General features: G+C 43.2%; 1 protein-coding gene across 1 annotated transcript in view; it reads right to left on the bottom strand.

The window, feature by feature from the left end:
- Positions 1-15581, bottom strand: part of LOC124255550 — a 45598-nt gene that overhangs the window by 15081 nt on the left and 14936 nt on the right. The window lies entirely within an intron of this gene.

Here is a 15581-nt window from a genome sequence, read left to right as displayed (position 1 = left end):
GTTAATTTCCATTTTTTACAATACTCATCAACTAAAAATAAAGATTTGCTTAGATCAGTAGGGCTTTCTGCGAATAAAACTATGTCATCTGCATAGAGTAACAAGAGAAGTTTTTAAATAGATACTGATATCATGATATCATATTTAAATGTTCAAGGCCATTAAAATTATTGGTTAATAAAATACTTTTCCAGATCATTTAGGTACAATGCAAAGATAAACGTGGAGAGATTTTCGCCTTGTCTAACACCAGAACAACAATGATCATAATCACTGGTATTACCATTGTATGAGACACATGACTTAATACATTTGTACATGTTACGTATGACCATCTTGCTACATAAACCGGAGCGCCACACAGTATCAAAAGCTTTACTAACATCAACAAAACAACAATACAATTTTTTATTTTGGCTAAGAAGCAATGGTCTCCTGGCGGGAGGAAAGAACAAAAAGAGGAAGCCAAATGTATGTGAGCGGAACTCACAATTCTGTTGACGCGTGTGATTGTTTGTTTTGTGTTTGATGCAAGATTAGCCTAGATTTTAACTACAATAACCAAAATACGCCGTTGGTGTACCACCAGCTTCTTCCCAATTTAGGCACACGTGACTGAGGACCTATTCTCACGGAGTGCTACATACACCTTGTCAGATCACCAGCTTCTTCCCAATTTAGGCACACGTGACTGAGGACCTATTGTCACCCGGGTGCTACATACACCTTGTCAGATCACCAGATTCTTCCCAATTGAGGCACAGGTTACTGAGGACCTATTGTCACCCGGGTGCTACATACACCATGTCAGATCACCAGATTCTTCCCAATTGAGGCACAGGTTACTGAGGACCTATTGTCACCCGGGTGCTACATACACCTTGTCAGATCACCAGCTTCTTCCCAATTTAGGCACAGGTGACTGAGGACCTATTGTCACCCGGGTGCTACATACACCTTGTCAGATCACCAGCTTCTTCCCAATTTAGGCACAGGTGACTGAGGACCTATTTTCACCCGGGTGCTACATACACCTTGTCAGATCACCAGCTTCTTCCCAATTTAGGCACAGGCTACTGAGGACATATTCTCACCCGAGTGCTACATACACCTTGTCAGATCACCAGCTTCTTACCAATTGAGGCACAGGTTACTGAGGACCTATTGTCACCCGGGTGCTACATACACCATGTCAGATCACCAGATTCTTCCCAATTGAGGCACAGGCTACTGAGGACATATTCTCACCCGAGTGCTACATACACCTTGTCAGATCACCAGATTCTTCCCAATTTAGGCACACGTGACTGAGGACCTATTCGCACCGACTGCTACATACACCTTGTCAGATCACCAGCTTCTTCCCAATTTAGGCACACGTGACTGAGGACCTATTGTCTCCCCGGGTGCTACATACACCATGTCAGAACACCAGATTCTTCCCAATTTAGGCACATGTTACTGAGGACCTATTGTCACCCGGGTGCTACATACACCTTGTCAGATCACCAGATTCTTCCCAATTGAGGCACAGGTTACTGAGGACCTATTGTCACCCGGGTGCTACATACACCATGTCAGATCACCAGATTCTTCCCAATTGAGGCACAGGTTACTGAGGACCTATTGTCACCCGGGTGCTACATACACCTTGTCAGATCACCAGATTCTTCCCAATTTAGGCACAGGTTACTGAGGACCTATTCTCACCCGGGTGCTACATACACCTTGTCAGATCACCAGCTTCTTCCCAATTTAGGCACAGGTTACTGAGGACCTATTGTCACCCGGGTGCTACATACACCTTGTCAGATCACCAGCTTCTTCCCAATTTAGGCACAGGTTACTGAGGACCTATTCTCACCCGAGTGCTACATACACCTTGTCAGATCACCAGCTTCTTACCAATTGAGGCACAGGTTACTGAGGACCTATTGTCACCCGGGTGCTACATACACCATGTCAGATCACCAGATTCTTCCCAATTGAGGCACAGGCTACTGAGGGACATATTCTCACCCGAGTGCTACATACACCTTGTCAGATCACCAGATTCTTCCCAATTTAGGCACACGTGACTGAGGACCTATTCGCACCGACTGCTACATACACCTTGTCAGATCACCAGCTTCTTCCCAATTTAGGCACACGTGACTGAGGACCTATTGTCTCCCGGGTGCTACATACACCATGTCAGAACACCAGATTCTTCCCAATTTAGGCACAGGTTACTGGGGACCCTATTGTCACCCGGGTGCTACATACACCATGTCAGAACACCAGATTCTTCCCAATTTAGGCACAGGTTACTGGGGACCTATTGTCACCCGGGTGCTACATACACCTTGTCAGAACACCAGCTTCTTCCCAATTTAGGCACACGTGACTGAGGACCTATTGTCTCCCGGGTGCTACATACACCTTGTCAGATCACCAGATTCTTCCCAATTGAGGCACAGGTTACTGAGGACCTATTCGCACCGACTGCTACATACACCTTGTCAGAACACCAGATTCTTCCCAATTTAGGCACACGTGACTGAGGACATATTCTCACCCGGGTGCTACATACACCATGTCAGATCACCAGCTTCTTCCCAATTTAGGCACGTGACTGAGGACCTATTCGCACCGACTGCTACATACACCTTGTCAGAACACCAGATTCTTCCCAATTTAGGCACAGGTTACTGAGGACTTATTCTCACCCGAGTGCTACATACACCTTGTCAGATCACCAGATTTTTCCCAATTTAGGGGCACACGTTACTGGGGACCTATTCGCACCGGGTGCTACATACACCTTGTCAGAACACCAGATTCTTCCCAATTTAGGCACAGGTTACTGAGGGGCCCTATTCGCACCGAGTGCTACAAACACCTTTGTCAGATCACCAGATTCTTCCCAATTTAGGCACACGTTACTGAGGACCTATTCGCACCGGGTGCTACATACACCTTGTCAGATCACCAGCTTCTTCCCAATTTAGGGCACAGGTTACTGAGGGCCCTGTTCGCACCGAGTGCTACATACACCTTGTCAGATCACCAGATTCTTCCCAATTTAGGCACACGTTACTGGGGACCTATTCGCACCGAGTGCTACATACACCTTGTCAGATCACCAGCTTCTTCCCAATTTAGGCACAGGTTACTGAGGACCTATTGTCACCCGAGTGCTACATACACCTTGTCAGATCACCAGCTTCTTCCCAATTTAGGCACAGGTTACTGAGGACCTATTCTCACCCGGGTGCTACATACACCTTGTCAGAACACCAGCTTCTTCCCAATTTAGGCAAATGTTACTGAGGACCTATTCGCACCGAGTGCTACATACAGCTTGTCAGACCACCAGCTTCTTACCAATTTAGACACAGGCTACTGAGGACATATTCTCACCCGAGTGCTACATACACCTTGTCAGATCACCAGCTTCTTCCCAATTTAGGCACACGTTACTGAGGACCTATTCGCACCGAGTGCTACATACACCTTGTCAGATCACCAGCTTCTTCCCAATTTAGGCACAGGTTACTGAGGACCTATTGTCACCCGGGTGCTACATACACCTTGTCAGATCACCAGCTTCTTCCCAATTTAGGCACACGTGACTGAGGACCTATTGTCTCCCGGGTGCTACATACACCATGTCAGAACACCAGATTCTTCCCAATTTAGGCACAGGTTACTGGGGACCTATTGTCACCTGGGTGCTACATACACCATGTCAGAACACCAGATTCTTCCCAATTTAGGCACAGGTTACTGGGGACCTATTGTCACCCGGGTGCTACATACACCTTGTCAGAACACCAGCTTCTTCCCAATTTAGGCACACGTGACTGAGGACCTATTGTCTCCCGGGTGCTACATACACCTTGTCAGATCACCAGATTCTTCCCAATTGAGGCACAGGTTACTGAGGACCTATTCGCACCGAGTGCTACATACACCTTGTCAGAACACCAGATTCTTCCCAATTTAGGCACAGGTTACTGAGGACATATTCGCACCGAGTGCTACATACACCTTGTCAGAACACCAGATTCTTCCCAATTTAGGCACAGGTTACTGAGGACTTATTCTCACCCGAGTGCTACATACACCTTGTCAGATCACCAGCTTCTTCCCAATTTAGGCACAGGTTACTGAGGACCTATTCGCACCGGGTGCTACATACACCTTGTCAGAACACCAGCTTCTTCCCAATTTAGGCACAGGTTACTGAGGACCTATTCGCACCGAGTGCTACATACACCTTGTCAGATCACCAGCTTCTTCCCAATTTAGGCACACGTTACTGAGGACCTATTCGCACCGGGTGCTACATACACCTTGTCAGATCACCAGCTTCTTCCCAATTTAGGCACAGGTTACTGAGGCCCTGTTCGCACCTCGAGTGCTACATACACCTTGTCAGATCACCAGATTCTTCCCAATTTAGGGCACACGTTACTGGGGACCTATTCGCACCGGGTGCTACATACACCATGTCAGATCACCAGATTCTTCCCAATTTAGGCACAGGTTACTGAGGACCTATTCTCACCCGGGTGCTACATACACCTTGTCAGATCACCAGCTTCTTCCCAATTTAGGCACAGGTGACTGAGGACCTATTTTCACCCGGGTGCTACATACACCTTGTCAGAACACCAGCTTCTTCCCAATTTAGGCAATGTTACTGAGGACCTATTCGCACCGAGTGCTTCATACAGCTTGTCAGACCCCCAGCTTCTTACCAATTTAGACACAGGCTACTGAGGACATATTCTCACCCGAATGCTACATACACCTTGTCAGATCACCAGCTTCTTCCCAATTTAGGCACACGTTACTGGGGACCTATTCGCACCGGGTGCTACATACACCTTCTCAGATCACCAGCTTCTTCCCAATTTAGGCACACGTGACTGAGGACCTATTGTCACCCGGGTGCTACATACACCATGTCAGAACACCAGATTCTTCCCAATTTAGGCACAGGTTACTGGGGACCTATTCGCACCGAGTGCTTCATACAGCTTGTCAGACCCCCAGCTTCTTACCAATTTAGACACAGGCTACTGAGGACATATTCTCACCCGAGTGCTACATACACCTTGTCAGATCACCAGCTTCTTCCCAATTTAGGCACAGGTTACTGAGGACCTATTCGCACCGAGTGCTACATACACCTTGTCAGATCACCAGCTTCTTCCCAATTTAGGCACACGTGACTGAGGACCTATTGTCACCCGGGTGCTACATACACCTTGTCAGATCACCAGCTTCTTCCCAATTTAGACACAGGTTACTGAGGACCTATTCTCACCCGGGTGCTACATACACCTTGTCAGATCACCAGATTCTTCCCAATTTAGGCACACGTTACTGAGGACCTATTGTCACCCGGGTGCTACATACACCTTGTCAGATCACCAGCTTCTTCCCAATTTAGACACAGGTTACTGAGGACCTATTCTCACCCGAGTGCTACATACACCTTGTCAGATCACCAGCTTCTTCCCAATTTAGGCACAGGTTACTGAGGACCTATTCGCACCGGGTGCTACATACACCTTGTCAGATCACCAGCTTCTTCCCAATTTAGGCACAGGTTACTGAAGGACCTATTCGCACCGAGTGCTACATACACCTTGTCAGATCACCAGCTTCTTCCCAATTTAGGCACATGTTACTGAGGACCTATTCGCACCGGGTGCTACATACACCATGTCAGATCACCAGATTCTTCCCTAATTTAGGCACAGGTGACTGAGGACCTATTTTCACCCGGGTGCTACATACACCTTGTCAGATCACCAGCTTCTTCCCCAATTTAGGCACAGGTTACTGAGGACCTATTCTCACCCGAGTGCTACATACACCTTTGTCAGAACACCAGCTTCTTCCCAATTTAGGCACAGGTTACTGAGGACCTATTCTCACCCGGGTGCTACATACACCTTGTCAGATCACCAGCTTCTTCCCAATTTAGACACAGGTTACTGAGGACTTATTCTCACCCGAGTGCTACATACACCTTGTCAGATCACCAGATTCTTCCCAATTTAGACACAGGTTACTGAGGACCTATTCGCACCGGGTGCTACATACACCTTGTCAGATCACCAGATTCTTCCCAATTTAGGCACAGGTTACTGAGGACCTATTCGCACCGGGTGCTACATACACCTTGTCAGATCACCAGCTTCTTCCCAATTTAGACACAGGTTACTGAGGACCTATTCTCACCCGGGTGCTACATACACCTTGTCAGAACACCAGCTTCTTCCCAATTTAGGCACAGGTTACTGAGGACTTATTCTCACCCGAGTGCTGCATACACCTTGTCAGATCACCAGCTTCTTCCCAATTTAGACACAGGTTACTGAGGACCTATTCGCACCGGGTGCTACATACACCTATGTCAGAACACCAGCTTCTTCCCAATTTAGGCACAGGTTACTGAGGACTTATTCGCTAATGCTTATGTATGTAACTGTATAAATATAACCTCACGGTCCGTTAGGCATCAGTTGCTGCTCTTGAAGACGTTCCGAGTCAGGGCCCCCATCGTCCAATCCTACATCCCCACAGCTTGCTCGTCGTCTCGGAGACCCCAACCCTCACTTTGGTGACCACGTTGTCAATAGTTCGTCTTTTCAGTCGGATTTAAGTATTCAGGAACATAACAAAATATAGACTATTACCAACTAGCGCCCAAACTGAATTCTATACACTGAACTAGCAATACCACTTGAAGGCTAAATCAACAAGCAAACATATGTTTAGTTGACATAGTGGGAAAGACGGTTATAATGTACCTTTATAAGGTTGAAAGAAATGCTTTCTATAAGGGACAGATGTACTTGGTTACTCGTTTGTTCAGAGATTCGGCTACATTGTTGTTTATTAAAAATGAAATTATGAAATGAATAGTGATGGCGGGATGATGAGTGTGTTTTCAGTTAAAATCAGGTTGACTGAGTCGGTTTGTTGTTCCATATTTTATAGTTCAACCTATCTGCACACTAAGCTGTAGTCTGTCTGGTTTAAACATATATATTTTCAGAAACCTGGGTTGGTAAACAAGTATTTTATGCCTATATAAATACCTCGCCCCGGCAACATAGCAATTACAGTGAGTGAGTGAGTTTAGTTTTACGCAGCACTCAGCGATATTCCAGCTATATGGTGGCGGTCTGTAAATTATCCCGTTACTGGGCCGTTAGTCGCCTCCTACGACAAGCATGGGTTACTGTACCAGTCAATTCTACACCGGATCTTCACGGGTCCTCTGTTGACGAGCGAGCGCTTAACAGGCATGGCTGCCTAACAGACGTTTAATCATTCCATTTTACAAGTGATATTTCCAGTCATCAACAGCATGAGCATCGATCTGCGCAATTGGTAACCGATGACATGTGTCAACCAAGTCAGCGAGACTGACCACCCGATCCCGTTAGTCGCCTCTTACGATAAGCATGGGTTACTGAAGATCAATATTCTAACCCGGACCTTTACGGGTCTAACAATTACAAAATTGTGATGGTTTCAAATAAACGAAAACAGTTGAGATCTCATTTTGTACACGTATTCATAAGTAAATGAAGCAAGGATGCAATTAACAATAAAATGATAAGTGCTGCGACGAAAACAAGAAAAGGTACAAACATACAAAAGTTCTAGATTTATAGGTTTTACGGTCATCTATCTTATGAAAGTTGCCTAAACATTTTCAAATCGATTGCTGAGGAATATATTATCAGTCTCAGGCAATATCGTTCGCGTCTTTGCTAACGATAGGTTGGGATAATATTGAATGTAGTTTTAGGAATATATAATCAGGCTGTTGCAATATCGTAGGAGGCTTGGCTAACATGATGTAAGGTTGGGGTTATATCGCATGTAGTTTAGGTAATATCTTATGAGGCTAGGGCAATATCATGCGTGTCTTTGCTGAGACGATGTAAGGTTGGGGTAATATCGCATGTAGTTTAGGTAATATCTTATGAGGCTAGGGCATATCATCATGCGTGTCTTGGCTGAGACGATGTAAGGTTGGGGTAATATCGCATGTAGTTTAGGTAATATCTTATGAGGCTAGGGCAATATCATGCGTGTCTTGGCTGAGATGATGTAAGCTTTGGGTAATATCGCATGTAGTTTAGGTAATATCTTATGAGGCTAGGGCAATATCATGCGTGTCTTGGCTGAGACGATGTAAGCTTTGGGTAATATCGCATGTAGTTTAGGTAATATCTTATGAGGCTAGGGCAATATCATGCGTGTCTTGGCTGAGACGATGTAAGCTTTGGGTAATATCGCATGTAGTTTAGGTAATATCTTATGAGGCTAGGGCAATATCATGCGTGTCTTGGCTGAGACGATGTAAGATTGGGGTAATATCGCATGTAGTTTAGGTAATATCTTATGAGGCTAGGGCAATATCATGCGTGTCTTGGCTGAGACGATGTAAGATTGGGGTAATATCGCATGTAGTTTAGGTAATATCTTATGAGGCTAGGGCAATATCATGCGTGTCTTGGCTGAGTCGATGTAATATTGGGTCAATATCGCATGTAGTTTCAGGAATATGTTTCCCAGGCTCCCCCTTTATCGTGCGTGTCTTGGCTAAGGTCCACCTGGTCTGGGATAATATCTGGTGAGCACTGGGTAATATTGTTCATACATTAACTCTGAATGTCATACATTTTCCACAAGACTAATACCTGTCTCCTAAGACAAAAGACTAAAACCAATTAAAGCTAAGATGCAACAAAACAATAAACATAATTAAAACACAATTATCATTTATTTATGACATATAATATGCATCGCTGATTATGAAAAAACAAATAGACAAAATTATTAGCGTACAATCGCAAATCAAAAGTGCAATATTTGTTGTGAGCGCAGCGCAACACAGCTGTTGAAACCACTGTTCACCCCAGCTGGGGTGATTTTAGTGAATCGTTTGAACTCCGATTTCGCGGGGATTTTTTCATCGCGTTATTTTTCAACTTTATAATTTGAATTGCATTTTGATAATTTGTTACAGTAAGTCCAGGTGTCAGAATCTGAAAAGTTGTTTGCAGTGTTTTTGCGTTGCATGTAAGTTTTAATGTAAACTGATATCAACACATTTACGTATTGTGTTGTAGCAAACGGTACACTATGAGAAACGGAAACTAGCTTTACGTCAAGTGTAACAAAACACGGCCAAGTTAATTTAGTAAACCAGTAACGATGGACGTATAGTATGACCAGACATTATTGAGAATTTTAGGAATATGTTTAATTGGATTTCTAGTATAAACAACTTTGACCAGCTTATCAAGTGTTTGGGTTCATTCAAGAGACAACAACCCGTTAGTCCTTTTCATTAGTTTGTGAAGAGTTGTCCCCTTTGTTTACTTGCTAGCAGACGACATTTTCAGTGATTCTCAGTATGGATGATTTAGAGAAGAGGAAGTTGATTTTAGAGTATTATAACAAGGACATCAGATCAGCTAAAGTGATTTCAAGTAGAACAGGCATCCCTTTGTCCACTGTTTATCGTGTTTTGAAAAATATTGCAAATGGATATGGCATTGAGCACCAGGGAGGCGCAGGTGGGCCCAGGAAATTGACTGTCGGTGACAGCTTAGGAAGGCTGCATATGATTGATAGAGGAACTGTGGCTGTCTGTAAGGAGACAATTAGAACTGAGCTGCATGCAATGGGTTGGCAGAAAAGTCGAGGAATTCCATCACCGATCATGAAACCTGAACAAAAGGAGCGAAGGTTGAACTGGTGCTTACAGCATAGAAATTTTAACTGGGACAATGTGATTTTCGCAGATGAAAGTTCTGTGTGGCTGTTTCCTAATACACTGAAATTCTGGACCAAACAAACTGAGAAACCTTTGTATCAGCGCCCAAAGTACAGTCCGAAATTTAACGTGTGGGGTGGCATATCTGTGTTAGGGGCAACGCCCCTCTGTGTATTTGAAGGGAATATGAACAGTGAGCGGTACACAGATATCCTCGAGGGACATTTACTTCCATCTGCTCACATGTTCTATGGAAATGTTTGGATTTTCCAGCAGGACAACGACCCAAAACATCGTTCAAAGCATTCACAGGCCTGGTTTCGGACCCAAAATATGACATTATTAGATTGGCCAAGCTATACCCCTGACCTAAATCCAATAGAAAATGTTTGGGGACTTATGAAGGAAAGTGTCAATAAGAAAAATCTGACAAATATTGCTGAAATGAAAGAAGAGGTGGTCCGATATTGGGACAGCATGGACCACGACTTACTAACTTCTTTGATCAGTAGTATGCCCCGCCGCATTGAAGCCTGCATTGCTGCCCATGGTGACTTGACAAAATACTAACTGTTCACCTGTCTTTGAATCTGGAGTTATGTTCTGCTAATATTCACATTTAATACGTGAGTAATGAGTGAAAATATAAATTTTTACACTCTTTAAATTCTCAATAATTTCTGGTTGTACTGTAACAAAGGCTGACATCTAGTCTCTGAAATGAACATATTTTACCCAAAAATACTCTTCATAAAGCATAATCATAAATATAATGAAAAAGAAGCTGAGAGACTTTCTTCCTTTTCAGAAACTGTGGAATTCTAGACTCTCCACATATTCTAGACTTGCATGGTCTTTCTTGGATATATTTGCTTCAGGGCCTGTATGGCAGACAAGCGTCACGCTCAATCGCTATGTGAATCGGGGCAGCATGTACTTTACCAGCCAGAACCCATCTCTGTCTTCTTTAGGTTTCCACTTGGTGCAGTGAACTAAACGTTAGTGACCCGTTACAGAGAAGTGCTCATTAAACAGAGCAAAGTACATATAAGTGAACATTTGCTTAGACGACTGCTTTAGTCCAGATGATATCCTTATAACCTCGTCTCACTGGGCTTGAGCAACAGCAATATGTGTTCATGATTCACTGATTTCAATCATGGTGTATCGTGCCTTTGAAAAGATAATATTGAATGAAAATTTGTACCACGTGCATGTGTTTTGAGCGTTAACTATGAGCAAAAGGTTATGAGAATCACGATCCTACATATTATCAATTGTATGTCGAGCAGCCATGTTTTGAGCAACTGTTTACAGTAGATTACGGCTATAACAAACTAATTTTACTTCGCTATAAGCGTAAGTCGTCACACGCATCTCAACTGAAATATGCAGCAAGTGGCCAGCAGTTCGTTATATCCGTCTGTTCGTTATATCCGTCTGTTCGTTATATCCGTCTGTTCGTTATATCCGCCTGTTCGCTATATCCGCCTGTTCGTTATATCCGTCTGTTCGTTATATCCGTCTGTTCGTTATATCCGTCTGTTTGTTATATCCGTCTGTTCGTTATATCCGTCTGTTCGTTATATGTCTGTTCATTATATCCGTCTGTTCGTTATATCCGCCTGTTCGTTATATCCGCCTTTTCGTTAGATCTCGTCTGTTCGTTATATCCGCCTGTTCGTTATATCCGCCTGTTCGTTATAACCGTCTGTTCGTTATATCCGTCTGTTTGTTATAAACGTATTTTACAGTATATAGTAAACACAGATGGATATGATAGGTCGCTTTTACTCTGTTTATACTTTGTGTGTTGTTCAACGCCACATTGAGCAGTGTTTAGGCTATACACGGCCGTCTGTAAATACTAAAGTCTTGAAAGAACAGACCAGCGATTTACGTCATGAGCATCGATCTACTCAAGTGGGATATGATGACATGCAACAATAACGTCAGCAAGCCTAAAACTTGATCCCATTGGTCTAACATGTCAACAATGTATACTATTGATATTACCTTAAGGCGTGGGTGTAAATAATGAATTGTTGACGTTATATCAAGGCGTAGATGTCAATAATGTGTACTATTGAAGTTATGTCAAGGCGTGGCAATGAGTTCAAACAGTGTGTATCATTGAAGTTACCTCACGGCGTAGGTGTCGCCAGTGTCCATTATTGACGTTATCTCACGGCGTACGTGTCACCAGTGTGTTCTATTGACGTTATCGGAGGTGTCAGTAATGTGTCTTATTGACGTTATATAATGGCAATGAGTTCCAACAGTGTGTATTATTGACGTTATCTCGCGGCATAAGTGTCACCACTGTGTTCTATTGACGTTATCTCACGGCGGAGGTGTCACCAGTGTGCTCTACTGACGTTACCTGAAGGCGTAGGGTCACCAGTGTGTACTGGTAACGTTATTTCGAGCCATGAGTGCCAACTGTGTGTATTATTGACATTACCTCACGGTGTGGATGTTACCAGTGTGTACTATTAACGTTCTCTCGAGCTATAGGTGTCAACAGTGTGTATTATTGACGCTATCTCAAGGCTTAGATATCAGTAATGTGTACTATTGCCGTTATGTCAAGGCGAGGTCATGATTGTCAACTGCGTGTATGATTGACGTTGTGTCAAGGCGTGGTCATGAGTGTCTACAGTGTGTATTATTGACGTTATCTCACGTCGTGGCCGTGAGTATCAACAGTGTCTATTATTGACGTTATTTCACGGCGTGGCCATGAGAATCAACTGTGTGTATTATTGACGTCATCACATGGCGCAGGTGTCAGTAACGTATTATTGACGTTATGTCAAGGCATGGGCATGAGTGTCAACTGTGTGTATTATTGACATTATCACACGACGTACATGTAGGTGTCAGTGAGGTGTATTATTGACGTTATATCAAAGCGCGTCCGTGAGTGTCAACAGTGTGTATTATTGACGTTATATCAAGGCAAGGGCATGAGTGTCAACTGTGTGTATTATTGACGTTATCTCACGGCGTAGATGTCAACTGCCTGTATTAATGACGTTATATCAAGGCATGGGCACGAGTGTCAACTGTGTGTATTATTGACGTTATCTCACGGCGTAGGTGTCAACTGTGTGTATTATTGACGTTATCTCACGGCGTACGTGTCACCAGTGTGTTCTATTGACGTTATCGGAGGTGTCAGTAATGTGTCTTATTGTCGTTATATCATGGCGTGGCAATGAGTTCAGACAGTGTGTATTATTGAAGTTATCTCACGGTATAAGTGTCACCACTGTTTTCTATTGACGTTATCTCACGGCGGAGGTGTCACCAGTGTGCTCTACTGACGTTATTTGAAGGCGTAGGGTCACCAGTGTGTACTGGTAACGTTATTTCGAGCCATCAGTGCCAACTGTGTGTATTATTGACATTACCACACGGCGTGGATGTTACCAGTGTGTACTATTAACGTTCTCAAGGCTTAGATATCAGTAATGTGAACTATTGACGTTATGTCAAGGCGTGGTCATGATTGTCAACTGCGTGTATTATTGACGTTATCTCACGTCGTGGCCGTGAGAATCAACAGTGTGTATTATTGACGTTATTTCACGGCTTGGCCATGAGTGTCAACTAGGTGTATTATTGACGTCATCACATGGCGTAGGTGTCAGTAACGTGTATTATTATAACGTTATGTCAAAGCATGGGCATGAGTGTCAACTGTGTGTAATATTGACGTTATCACACGGCGTACATGTAGGTACTATTGACGTTATGGCAAAGGCGTGGTCATGAATGTCAAATGTGTGTATTATTGACGTTATCACACGGCGTACATGTAGGTGCCAGTAACGTGTGTTATTGACGTTATTATATCAAAGCGTGGCCGTGAGTGTCAACAGTGTGTATTATTGACGTTATCACACGGCGTACATGTAGGTGTCAGTAACGTGTATCATTGACGTTATTATATCAAAGCGTGGTCGTGAGTGTCAACAGTGTGTATTATTGACGTTATCACACGGGCGTACATGTAGGTGCGTCAGTAACGTGTATTATTGACGTTATTATATCAAAGCGTGGCCTTGAGTGTCAACAGTGTGTATTATTGACGTTATCACACGGCGTACATGTAGGTGTCAGTAACGTGTATTATTGACGTTATTATATCAAAGCGTGGCCGTGAGTGTCAACAGTGTGTATTATTGACGTTATCACACGGCGTACATGTAGTTAGTTGACATAGTGGGAAAGACGGTTATAATGTACCTTTATAAGGTTGAAAGAAATGCTTTCTATAAGGGAAAGATGTACTTGGTTACTCGTTTGTTCAGAGATTCGGCTACATTGTTGTTTATTAAAAATGAAATTATGAAATGAATAGTGATGGCGGGATGATGAGTGTGTTTTCAGTTAAAATCAGGTTGACTGAGTCGGTTTGTTGTTCCATATTTTATAGTTCAACCTATCTGCACACTAAGCTGTAGTCTGTCTGGTTTAAACATATATATTTTCAGAAACCTGGGTTGGTAAACAAGTATTTTATGCCTATATAAATACCGCTCCAGCAACATAGCAATTACAGTGAGTGAGTGAGTTTAGTTTTACGCAGCACTTAGCGATATTCCAGCTATATGGCGGCGGTCTGTGTAAATAATCCCGTTACTGGGCCGTTAGTCGCCTCCTACGACAAGCATGGGTTACTGTACCAATCAATTCTACACTGGATCTTCACGGGTCCTCTGTTGACGAGCGAGCGCTTAACAAGGCTGGCTGCCCAACAGACGTTTAATCATTCCATTTTTACAAGTGATATTTCCAGTGATCAACATCGATCCACGCAATTGGTAACCGATCACATGTGTCAACCAAGTCAGCGAGACTGACCACCCGATGCCGTTAGTCGCCTCTTACGACAAGCATGGGTTACTGAAGATCAATATTCTAACCCGGACCTTTACGGGTCTAACAATTACAAAATTGTGATGGTTTCAAATAAACGAAAACAGTTGAGATCTCATTTTGTACATGTATTCATAAGTAAATGAAGCAAGGATGCAATAAACAATAAATTGATAAGTGCTGCAATGAAAACAAGAAAAGGTACAAACATACAAGAGTTCTAGATTTATAGGTTTTACGGTCATCAATCTGATGAAACTTGCCTAAACATTTTCAAATCGATTGTGGCAATCTGTGGCAATATCGTTCGCGTCTTTGCTAACGATAGGTTGGGATAATATTGAATGTAGTTTTAGGAATCAGGCTGTTGCAATATCGCAGGAGGCTTGGCTAACATGATGTAAGGTTGGGGTTATATCGCATGTAGTTTAGGTAAGATCTTATGAGGCTAGGACAATATCATGCGTGTCTTTGCTGAGACGTTGTTAGGTTGGGGTAATATCGCATGTAGTTTAGGTAATATCTTATGAGGCTAGGGCAATATCATGCGTGTCTTGGTTGAGACGATGTAAGGTTGGGGTAATATCGCATGTAGTTTCAGGAATATGTTCTCAGGCTACAGCAATATCGTGCGTGGCTTGGCTAAGGTCCACCTGGTCTGGGATAATATCTGGTGAGCATTGGGTAATGTTCATACATTAACTCTGAATGTCATACATTTTCCACAAGTCAAATACCTGTCTCCTAAGACACAAGACTTAAACCAATTAAGGCTTAGATGCAAGCAAAACAATAAACATAATAAAAATACAATTATCATTTATTCATGACATATAATATGCATTGCTGATTATGAAAAAACAAATAATCAAAATTATAAGCGTACAATCGC

Source organism: Haliotis rubra, unplaced genomic scaffold, assembly GCF_003918875.1.
Source record: "Haliotis rubra isolate DU_JTF1 unplaced genomic scaffold, ASM391887v1 Scf602, whole genome shotgun sequence".
Classification (NCBI taxonomy): domain Eukaryota; kingdom Metazoa; phylum Mollusca; class Gastropoda; order Lepetellida; family Haliotidae; genus Haliotis; species Haliotis rubra.
This window is presented reverse-complemented; position numbering and strand designations above follow the sequence as displayed.